This window comes from Buteo buteo, chromosome 11, assembly GCF_964188355.1.
Source record: "Buteo buteo chromosome 11, bButBut1.hap1.1, whole genome shotgun sequence".
Taxonomy (NCBI): domain Eukaryota; kingdom Metazoa; phylum Chordata; class Aves; order Accipitriformes; family Accipitridae; genus Buteo; species Buteo buteo.
Window position 1 is genome coordinate 5978441 of NC_134181.1, and position 12423 is coordinate 5990863.

The following is a 12423-nucleotide window of genomic DNA, read 5'->3' on the forward strand; positions in this document are numbered from 1 at the left end:
CCATTTGTGCTTACCTCTGTACTGTACAAGAATGCAGTCTGAGATGAAGTAAGATTGAAGAGCTTTGGTTTTAACTCCTTGTTTCTCACAGATTTCCCATGTGACTTTGAGCAAATCACTTACTCTCTTGATTCTGCCTGGAAAGTGGAGAGAGCAGGATTTTCCCGCCTCACAGGCATACTGTAAGCATGTCATATACTCGGATACTGTGGTGTGGGGGGCTACCGAAGTATGTAAAGTAGACGGATGTGTTACTGCTCCTCAGTAGCAGCTTCAGCAGAGAACAGCATGCTCAGGCTTTCCACAGGACTGTGTGAAGTGAACGTATTTTCTGCCTCCCCCTTACTTTCATTAAAAAAAAAAACTTAATGATTTTGATGAACAATAGCTGTACTGAATCTGTATCTTTATTCGTACGCATTCGGAAAGTGGTTGCAGCTTGAAGGATAAAGCTATGTGAGGATGTAAGAGAGCAAGATTTTGTTTAATTTGAATTCTAATAAAAGTGGACACGCCTCACATTCTCCTTCACCTCACTCCCAGTTGTCTCATGTGGTGGCCTCCTAGCATTGAAATCTATTGATGAGAAATGCTGATATAGAGACATATTAAGAGATAAATCAGCAGTCACAGGGCATCCAAACTGAGCACAGCAGGGAACATAATAAACAAAAATTAAGCCTATTGCTAAGGAAAATAAGTCAATGATAGCTAACTATTAACAGTCAATTTTAACAATCAAGAAAGGGGATAATTTTACACAAAAAAATGGGTGGCTTCCACTTTGTGCTGTAGGATAAATAACTAGTTGTTTTACCCAAGCAACTTATACGACAATCTCCCAATCAGGAGATTTCTCACACCATTGCACTCTTAATTTTACAGAGCAGTGGCTCACTGCCTCTGTCTCCTTGGGCTACCTTGCATCACTGCTTTTCCATGGTGTGCAAAGTGTCATAGTAGAAATGTTAGTTTTGCAGCGTAAGTCACTTGACAGTAAGACCATTCTTGGTGAGAGTAAAGCCGTAATAAAGAAGAGGAACTGTGCATTTATTTGGTATTTAGGTGGACATTGTCACAGCAAGAAATACATGGGAAAGAAAAAAATAGGAAAGCATTCGAAGTCTTGCTAATACCAGGTTAAACTGTTGTTAATACAAATTACCTAAAAAATGTGTGTAGTTTTCCACTTTTTATTCAGTGGCTTGTGAAAAGCATGGCCTTATGTTCAGCCAAGGTTGTCCTGGAAGGTGTCCTTCTATAGGTCTGATTCCTACATAATCTAAATGTGTATGGTGGGAATTTCTTGTATACGCATTTAATGGAGGGAGAACTGAAGCTTGGAGAGATTTAGTTACTGGTTCAAAACCTGCTTGAAGTCCGTGGAAGGATGGCTTTCGATTTGGATCGTGCCCCTAGTGACTTGTCTGCTGCTGTACAGGAAGTTTGAACATGGAATTGACCTTATCTCACCCAGCAGCCTGCTCTTTGAACAAGAACGTCCAGCCCCTTTCTTTGAATGCACATTTGGCTATCCCATTAGTTAGATGGGATATTTCAGGTTCTTGAAAGGAGTTTTCTGAGCATCTGAAAAAGCTAGTATGGTTTAAATGAAATTTGGGCAGGTGGTGCTTGACATGACTTCTGATAGCCTGCTTGTATGCATTCCATTATTGTATATAGCTGACCTTAGTTTTGCTATTTATAGTATTAGTAGAAAATAATAATATCTGTTTTCCATGATTTAGATCATATTTTATATAGAAGGAGGTCTTATTGGGAGTGTTATGTTTATCTGTTAAACCAACTGATATAGCTGTAAAAGTGGACAAGCTCTCAAAATAAGGGTCCTAGAAATTAGAAAATAAAAAGTACCATGAAAATCTTAGTTACTTTTTCCTTCTGAAAATTCCTGAAGCCAAGAAAATGTCTCTTATATAATGTAAATCATACTTTTCTCATGTAGCCGTAGATAATTCCATCTACTCTGTTAACATGTTCATACTTGTTCCATCTCAAGGCTCTTTTTATTAATCACTATACACATGTGGGATTGCATGGGTTGAGGTATCATCAAAATGATATGTTAAACTGTGGCATCAAAACAAAGATGAGTCAGGGAAACAAACCTATACAGCAGGTAACAAATATATATAACAGCAATTTTACTTCAAAAAAATCTTTTAGCTATGGAATTAATTTTAAATTTTTGTTGCTTGCTTTAACAGAAACGAGCATATCATCCAGTATGTTCTGCTAAGAGTTACAGATCAGATAACTTCTAGATAGCTGAGAAAGTCTTCTTGGGAATGTAATAGCTTCTTGGTTTGAAGTGCGCGTGTGCAATACTGGTATTTCCAATGAAGTTGCCAGTACTTTAGTCATGTGTAGGACTCCCATGATTGATACAGAAAAAGGGAAGTGGGAAAAGGTTATTCTTTCCTTATTATCAGGTTTGAGGGACCTTAATATGTTTATTTCTTTATCAATGAGATTGGATGCTAGATCATCGAACCCATGGCTTTTCAGGTTTTTTTACATTGCAGACCATCTCTTAACAAAATGTCCCATGAGCTAACTCCCTTTCGTGCTTGCTATTTAGACCCCCACCTCTGACATTCCCAGCTGCAGAGATGTCCCATTTGCATTCTGACTGCAGGGGAAAATTATGGTGCCTTCATTCTCCAGGCATCTTGGCCTTGCTGATGTGGGGAAGATACAGCTGTATGCTACAGTAAGCTCCTGTAATGGCAGCTGGTTTGAGTTGGATGGTGGTTAAGGGTACCGAGAAGTTGAACAGAATGGGCTTAAGAATATGGAGGCAATCACTCAGAGGAGCAATCTCAGCATCTGCTGAAAAGCTTGCTGCCATCTCTTTAAACTTCATCTTACTGCTGTTAAAACCCAACACTCACCTTTGTTACTCTCTGTGATACTCCCATGTGTGTTGCACTGTGTATCTAAATGAATGACAAATATCTCACTGACACTTTCTCACAGGTACTAGACCTTTCTTCCAGAAGGTTGCCTTGTCTTTTCATACTTATCATTGGTGTTAAGTTTAGTAATCAGGCTATAGCCTAATGACTAAGCATTCTCGCTCTGGTGTTCTTTTTTCCTCTGATGTTATTAGTAAATATTTGTAGTCATATTAATGTTTGTACCTATATAAATTCTCTTTTAGCAAACCAGAGGCATGCTGGTGAGTGCTAGACCTCACAGACCCAAAGTATGCTGTCTGCATGCGACAGCAGTGACTGCAGTGTCAGGAGTCACAGATTACATTTTGGTGAAGTGATGCTAACTTACGTTATTTTGTGTGAGATTACAAAGAAAGATTGGGATATTTTATTACACTGTCAATCAACCGGTAGCCTAGCTCTCATCTGAGTACTGAGCCCTCTCCCCTCTTCCTCTGCAAACAAAGCAGACAGAAAGCCACACAGTTTCTGAAGGTGTTTATCATGAAATGTATGGAGCATGGTGACACCTTCGAATAGAACAGAAAACACATGTCAAATCAGTTCTATTGTGAAGTAAAGAGAGCAGGTGGGTTTCATGAATATATATGTGTATTTACTGGGCATGGCAGATTTTTCTAAAAAGGAAGATGAGAGTAAATCAGTACAAAATAGGTGGCAAATGAATGAATTTCTTTAGAACAGAAGTTTTTATTGGAGAAACATAATAATTAGTTTCTGCAACCCATAGCTGCAGACAGTGACTGTTGTGCTAATGAAAGATGCTGCAGACATTGGCTGCAAAAGAATACAGAAAAATTACAGATGCTGACAAAAGGGTGTATTTTTCATTTACTAACTTTTCTTTCCTGAATATCCCCTTGAGTTACCTTGTTTTGTTTACAAGAGATTCTGGGGGCGGGGGAGGGTGGCGCATGGCATGCATGGGCAATTACTTTACATACTCATTTCAATCATAATCCATTCAGAATGATAAAAATGAAATCAAATGTAATTTATAATCTAGAACATTGCAGCTAGAGCTTTTTAAATATTACAGCTGCAATGTGATTTGACATAATCCCTTACAATGATTCAGGCTCTTTTAAAACCCAAACACATTTATCCATAAGTGACAATTACATCTCCATTTTTTCTTCGGAAAATTTGGTATGTTATTGTGGTTTGGGGGGATGATCTTATGTAAGTAATGATTGCTGGTTGCACATAAAGGTGTTTATTTTCAGACCCACACCTATCCTGAACCTGTTCCATGGACTGTCATTCGCTTAATGCGGCTAATTAATATAAAATAACATGCCACTGTTAGACAGTTAAAAACTTCAAATGGAGCTTAGCCAGTTGTAATGGCTGTTGTGTTAATACCATCATCATGTGCTCTAAAATGACACTAACCAGTCACTCCACTATGTAAGTATTATGATATGAGTGGCATTTCATTCTGTGTTTAGAAATCCCAAACCAGCATGAGACGATTGTACATCCTTCCTCCACACAGGGAGAGGAGTTCCCCTAAACCTGATGTGGAGTATAATTTCTTAGTTATTGATTCGTTTTATTTCCAAAAAGACAGTTATGAGAGAATCCCAGTAGCCCGATGCTAAAGTACATCTGTAGCACATTTCTGAGCAAGCTACTGCCAATACAGTTTCTGTTTTGCCCACAGAAGCTGATCTCTTCTATGTGGTTAATTGCCATTATCTTTTCTTTATCTCTTACAATCAGCAATGTCTAGTTGTTTTTTCATGATTTTGTAAAACACTGCAGCATTATTCACTTTGGCAAAGAATGCCTGGGTGTGCTGAGTCCAAAGCTGACAGTTGTTGGAAAGACTGATTTCAGCAGGCTCTGGATCATGTGTGAGCGTCTCTCTTTTCGTGCTTTTCACCACCAGCTGAAAGGCCTGTTCCTTCTGGTTGCAGCTTCCTGTCTCTCCTCCTTAAAGCAGCCTCATTTCAGGTCTGGCGTGCTTCTTAGAGTTGTGTGATAATGGGAAATTCCCTCTTTGAGGTTTTAAATTTGACTTAGTTGCATATTGAGACAAATTCTCTCTCCCTCCTCCCCCTTTGACTGTGACTTCTTCAGGAAGAAAAATGTTTTGCATTTTCTTTGGGGTAAAAAAAGGCTTGACCTTCTTCATGGAGTGAGTGATCACTTTCAGGGACGCAGCAGAGGATCAGAGCTCCCCAGCTGGGCTTGAAAATGCCAATATTGATGCAATGAGGAAAGTCCAGTAGAGAAGAAGTAAAGCAGAAACTACAGAGCTGGGAAAATACCAGGCAGTAGGTACTTGATACTAGGTAAAAAGGGTATATTCTTGGTATTGCCAGCCTCAAGAGATGAAGAATCTTGAGTCAGATGTTCCAAAACAATCTTCTGTTTTTCTGAAAAGACACTGAGTGCTTGTTCTTTTCTTTGAAGTTTCAGATTTCTGCTGCTCCTTCTGGTGTATCAGAGACATACCCTTAATATTTTCAGATACTCTGAGAGGTGGTCCTGGGGTGCTGCAGCTGGTGTCATCTCTTATATCTGCTGATCTGAATGATGCTGCTTTCCAGAGTCCAAATCAGACCTGTTCCTGTGGGCATTATATTACATGTGCACACCTACAAGACTCTGGCACAGTTTTGCTCTATTAAGTCTGACCCAGCCCCTTCCTCAGCTCTGTCCTTCAGCCTGTTCTAGTGTTGCTTTTCTAACCCCCACCTACTCAAACCACACTCCGCTTTCTCTCTGCAGGTCAGGAAGGCTTTTCCCCATAACCCTTCCTCCCCAGAGCCTACAACCATCCACCAGTTCTGTCCTTCATACTCATCTCTGACTGTCTTCGGGCTTTGTCTTCAGACTTAGCAAGGTCAGCTACAGAAGGGGTCCTTTTTTCCCTGCCTTTTCCTGGCCTGCTCTTAGAAGAGAGCTTAGGAATAAAGAGCTTTACCTACTGCTTTTGGTTGTTGACAAAGAGTGGCGTAGAGCTGATGCACTGCTTGTCCCAGGAGGTACGGTGAAGTGGGGCAGGCAGACAAAAGGAAGGCTTAAGAAGACATGAATAGAGCTGCAGAGTAGCTAACCATACAAAGAAGCAATGGGAAGAATCTGATCTGTCTTTTGGATTCAAGTTCACACTGGCCAGCAGAACTGTGTTTACAGGGGTGAAAAATAAGAGACCCTGACAGTAGATAGTCAAGACAAGAGCCAGGATGTCTATACTTACAAGCCTAAGATGGGCCCTGAGTTAGCATTGCTGTGTTGAGCAAGGAAGAAATAAAAAGGGGAAAAGATCCTGAAAAGTGTACAGAATTGTGGTACTGTATTCTGTAAAACAAGACCATTCAAAATGTAGTTGTTTCAAAACAAAAACTTCAATAAAATCATAATAAAATCAGTCTAACTTTGCAAGCTGCTTAAATTTGATGGAACTGTATGTTCTGATTAGATCCCTCTGTCCAACTCTATACTTAATTAATTTGATAATATTGACACTAATCTTCTTTCTTTCTTTTATTCACTTGGCCTTATTGCTGCTTCTTGCTTCATGTTTGTTGGTTAGTTAAGCGTATCTCTTGCAGAATGTAGCACAGCAGAAGACAGTAGGAATGGTGGAGTAGGAAAGGAGATGGAAATAAACTTCACCTGGTAATGTAACCCATGTTTTATGGCTTCCCACATGGTGTGCTTAACTTTCTAATTTGATCATATTTTTGTGTTTTGAATATTGTATGAAGTGGTTTACCTAAAAATAGAATGAGAGCTAAATTAAGTGGTAGTATCATATCTATCTGAACTAGTTCAGTCTGAAGACTCTATTTTAGCTGATGGCATAGCTGGCTTTTGTTATTTTTAAATTCTTTCTGTATGAGAGAAAGGCAAGAGAGTTGGGCTTAAATGATTTAGTAAAAATCCTAAGTAAGTTAAAAGCAGCAGGACTCTGTGACTGGATGTAGCTGGTAGAACCATGTCCATGTAAGTTGTCACTATAAATTGAAGGTGCTTGTTCAAATGACCAGGGTATTTTGTGCGAATGGTCTGTAGAACTGTAATTGTTTGTTCAAGCATGTAATTTGACTGTTTGTGTCCAGAAAACATTGAAAATGGACTATTTTATGTGCAAATGTAATAATTTAATGCATTTCTTCATGTGTATACATACATAGAGTGTCACCTTGAGGATTGTATGCTATATGCCAAGCGTAAGAGGTTAGGTGCTGAAACACGTAGCCATTGTGAAACACTTCTGAAGGGGATATTGGGAAGGCTAAATGAATCTATACAAACGAACTTTTGATCTCTTCTGTTGGAAGGTGTAGAGATACCTGTGTCTTTGCTTTCTTGCTAGGGTAGTATATCACACTTTCTCTTGTTTCTTCCTACGCTTCAAAATCAATATTCTCTCCACAGTTTCAGTTTTCTTAACTGCTGTATCTTATCTGCAGTCTTTGTGGAGCTGGACAACAAACTCAGTCCTGACCAGTATTTACAATGCAGAATTTTTCAACAGTATAGTTTTGGATGAGTATTCAAAAATAACTGCGTGTCATTTTAATGAGTAAGTTTCATAGTTGTCAATTTAGTTTAAGAAAATGTAAAGCAATGACTTGCTCTATATTTTTTCATAATACCATAATGACAAATACCTACAAAAGGCCATTTGGAAGGATTTTATCTGTGTTTTGTGTTGCTGTTATCCACTAGAGAAGCCCTAACCACCGCACCTGAGACCTGTTACGATAGGTGCTGTATAATCGCTCCAAAAAGGCAACACAGAGAAGACAAGGAAATGTTATTTTCATTATTTTATGGATGGAAAGACAGGCACAGAGAGATTGTGGATTCTTCTGGGTCATGCAAGAAATATGTTGCAGAATTTGGAAATAGACTGAGATGTCCTGAATGATAGCCCTGTGGCTCAAACCAACAGTCTTTGGTTACTTGTAACAAAAATAGCGATGTTAATATCAAGTTGAATTCATGTCATTGTTTTCCCAAAAATATTTAAGAGAAAACTCAGACAGCGAATGTATATTAAAGCAAGAACAGAAGCGGAAAGCAGCAGGGAATTATATCCTCCGTTTTAAAATATGGAGGCCTAGTTTTAGAAATCTCATTCATGACAGGTACAAAATTCTGCTCTTTGTATACGCAGTGTTTGTTTAGTAAACAGTGAATGTAAAGGCCTTTTTAACATGTCTTCAAAAGCAGCGTTCCATTGTTTTTGTACCAGTTCCTGTGTTGTATCATCTGGGACATGAGATATGTGTGAAGTGGGATGTATTGGAAGAGGTGCCCACAACAGTGGAGTTCATGCAGATGCCACATATGGAAGTATTTTAGGTGAGTCAGCACAGGACTGAAACTAGGCTAATAAGCTCTACTCACAGACTCATTTATTAGCTTGGACATAGCATCAAACTGATACAGCTTTTGGACTTGAGTCTCCACAACAGTGTTCAGCGGGGGCTGATGCCAGTGAGGACGTCTCTGCACTGTGCTTCATTGTGCAGAGCAAACACAGTTATGGTTTCTTCTCTGTCCATGCTTTGGGTGGGTGACAGAGAGACCAGTATATTCTGAAAGGCTAGATCTAGTTTGACAGTAAGCTTCTGAGACTCAAATTGTTGTATGTCTCCTAGTTTTGAAGAGGAGCTGAGTACTTACATCTTCAACTGAAGACAATAACGATGCAGGTGCTCAGTGCACCTCAAAACGGTTTATTCATTTAATCAGTTCTTGCCAATTTTTAGCACTCGGCTTCCCAGGACTGCCTTCCTAGCATGTCTAGACTTATTCACAATCCACGCCTTTGAAGATCATTAACACTACTGACTAGACGTGTGGGATTAGAGGTGGGTATTTAATGAGAGTGCTGTTGTTTCTCCATGCCTTTTGGGGGCTGGGATGAAACATGATTTAGAAACTTGTATTTTGGAAGATGCTATATGTAAAACCGGTCTCTCTGCATACATCAGGGGGTTATTTGAAGAACAAATGACTTCCGTCTCTATGCCCAAGTATATGACAAATTAAACAGAAAGTGCCACCTTGCTTTAATGTGTTTTGGCTGACTAACAGCTGACTAAATGTATATGAGCAAATACCTTGGGACCTCACTATTTATGGTTTCTTAGAACCAGTTTAAGTAAATAATGCATTTAAATGCCTTTGTCTAACAGTTTTCTCTCTGGTTTTGGGATTAAGCCAGCTAAATCTGCCTTAAGGTTTATTAAAATCGGGTGGACTAACTCAAGAATGCTAATTTTGAAATGATCTGGAGCTGATACTTCAGATGCGGGTGAATCACGATTAGGGTAATTTCTTTAAGGACAATGGGGTCTCGTGTCCCTTATGCTTATGTAAAAGCATAAAGAGCAAGAACCAAGCAGTAGGGACAAGAGATGCTGAAAGATGGCTCTATCAGAAGACTTCATTTAACCTGTGGCATTCAGGAGAGAAGACTGAAAACTTTCAGTCCTTCCAGATGGATTCTGTTGTACCTTGCTTTTCAAAAATAGAGATGTTTTTTGAAAAGAGAGCTGTTAGTGAAAAATCCTTTTGAACGTTTTCTAGATCGATTTCTTTGAAACTTATTTTCAGAATGTATCTCCTGTCTTACTTGTCATTGGGAGAGTCCATATTGGTGAAATACTACCTATGCTACTTCAATACAGGAAGACATAGCTGGCAACAGTCAGATTTAAAGACTTTTTTCTTTTTTCATAAATGAGACAAATTTTATGACCTATCCCTCCACTGTTTTCAAACACCTATTCTGGAGGTTCCAGACTGACTGTGTTTGGGTCTTATTTGAGCTTCCACACAGTGAATAAGATACGGAGCAACCTATGATAAAATTTTAATGAGCAGTAGTCATACTATCCAGAGGCATAGATCACACGGCCCACGTTAGTGGTTAGAACTACACACATCTAAAACAGATGCCTTTTTCATCATTGTCTCTGCATTACTCTTCTCCGGGGATATAAAATAGCATTTAAGAATCCTCCCAAGGGTGCATTCGTGGAGCAGATAAGACAATTTCTTCAGCTAGATTGCAGCTGTAATTCTTTTCAATTGTAATTGCCGGCTGGAGAGGTGCCTGCAGGCCAGAGGGATGCTGTTCTTTACATTAGTTTCTTTGAAAAGAAAAGGAAATATAAACCTGGTGATTGTTTCTAAGATTTTTTTTTTCCAGGTGTCACCATGTGAACTCAAAAAGACCAAAGCATCTTAGTAAAATAGAAAATAAATAATAATAAAAACGCCACGGCTTACTCCTGTGACAGTCTTTTTAGGGTTACATATTTGTGTTGGGAAAGCTGTCCCACATTTGGAAGCCTGTGTTGCAGCCAACTGCTCCTCATCACAGTGTGGTGTAGGTGAGAAGATAGCAGTCTTTCTCCCTTAACTGCTCCTTTATTTCTGTGTTGCTTTGTTTTTATGGTGAAGAATGAAATGTTCTCTTTCCAAACGTTCTGACATTTGGCAGGGACTGGGGAAGGAAGTGCCGTGCCAAAGCAAATCCCTGTGCAAAAGCTGCAGAGGTCGTATTATTTTTACTTTTTTGTCCTGAGAAAATCTGTGAGATGATGGAGTGATGCTGCAAGAGCTGTTCCAAAAGGTGGCCATTTGTGTAATGACAAATGGAATAAAATAAATTAATGTTGTGTAATTTAACAATACTTGACTTAGCAAAACTGCATTGTGCCAGATCTGCACTGCTGTAAGTTGACTTGATGCAGGTGCAAAGATCTGTGCCAGTCCTAAGGCAGAACTGAGACCGGTGAGAGTTTAGTAAAAATCTTGCCAAGTATAATATTTATTAATTTTGCGCTTGCTAAGGGATAGCTCTGTAGCTTATTGCTGTGTCACACTGTTTTCAGGCAATCTATACTGGAAGATAATCAGTTGCAAGCCGTAGGACTTGGATTGAAGAGGACTTTGTAATGTAGAATATTGAAAGGGGAAAGGCAGGGTAGGTCTGTAGCCACACAATAGCTCGTGAGGACCATGTCCTGAAGTGAGGGATTGAAAATCTCCATGGCTTTCCATGTTGTAAATCACTGTCTTGTTTCTGGGCTGTAGTTGAGCAGTTCCCGAGATCACTGACACGTTTTTACGCTAGATGTAGGACTCGCTGGGTAAATTTATGTTGACTGTGTTAGGAGCTTATCAAAACTTTCCCGTCTGGTCTTGGAGTGTGAAAGGATGTAAGACACTTTCAGAAGTCCAAAGAGAAGCCCAGAATTAGGCAACTTAATAAATGGCACGTTTTCAAGAAAACCAAGCATTTGTCTTTCCCATTGCAGTCAGTGAATACCTTTGGCAATCTGCCCAATTTAAATTTGGGTTTAGAAATATTTACACAGGTTTCTATTTTTAATAATCTTCATCTTTGTTCTTGTAACAACTTTTATATTAACTGCAAAAAACCCAAAGCTTTTTAGATCAGTTAAAAACTGCTGATTTGACAAAAACTGTTTTCCCCATAAAGCTGCATGATGTGAGTGTGGTAAAATACAGTGGCCTTGTTCTGGAATGAGAAACAGTAGATTGAACATGGCATATCCATTTCACTCAAAGCCTGATGCAGCCAGCCTTGGGCTCATTAATCCACAAATACATTTTTCCTGAAAAATGAGTCTATGTAAATTTTAGAACTCAAAAGTACAATTAAGCTCTGAAAACAGCCTGAGCAGTTTGAGAAATTCGCATGACTAGTTTGAGGAATGAGGTGAGTCGTCATTCCTCAGAGAAAAGGGGTTTTCTATACTAATAAATTGCAGTGATGTTTTGATTTTTCATGAAAATTAGCAGTCACATTGTTTCATATACAAGAAACTTTATCAGCAAAATCAGTGCTGTGAAATGAGTGTGAATTTAGCTTGTGTAATGGTTCTTGATATTCCAGAATGAGGATTTTTTACATCTGACAATATGGAATTGGTTCAGCTGCCTGTTGACTGTAAGAGATGTTTACCTGTAAGACCCAAAAGCAGTGGGCTGGTTTTCTGAGTTTGGTCTGGATTCTGAAAGACTTATGGGTTAAAAAGACGGATTAGAGGAAGGCCTAGAGAATTAAGAAATGTACAATGACCAGTGAAACACACCGCTTTTTCATTGACTTCTCTCAAGTAATCTTACATAATTCAGAATTGATTGCCTTTAGCTGTCAATGTCTTTAGCCAAGCCCCCCCGAGAAATGATGCTGTTATACACACCGTTAACTAGTGTTCAGTTGGCTCCACAGTTGTAAGGGTGATGTTTTAAAAGGTGCAGAAAATGTTGGTGATACACTGAGAGGAGTAGATCCAGTCTTACAACATAGTGGGTGGGACATGGGTTCCTAGAACCATCTTTAAATATGACATGAAATTGAGATCCTGGTCTCAATTATATTAATCCACTATTGTAAGAAAAGTCAAAGTTCAAGATGAGGTGGTTTCTTTCT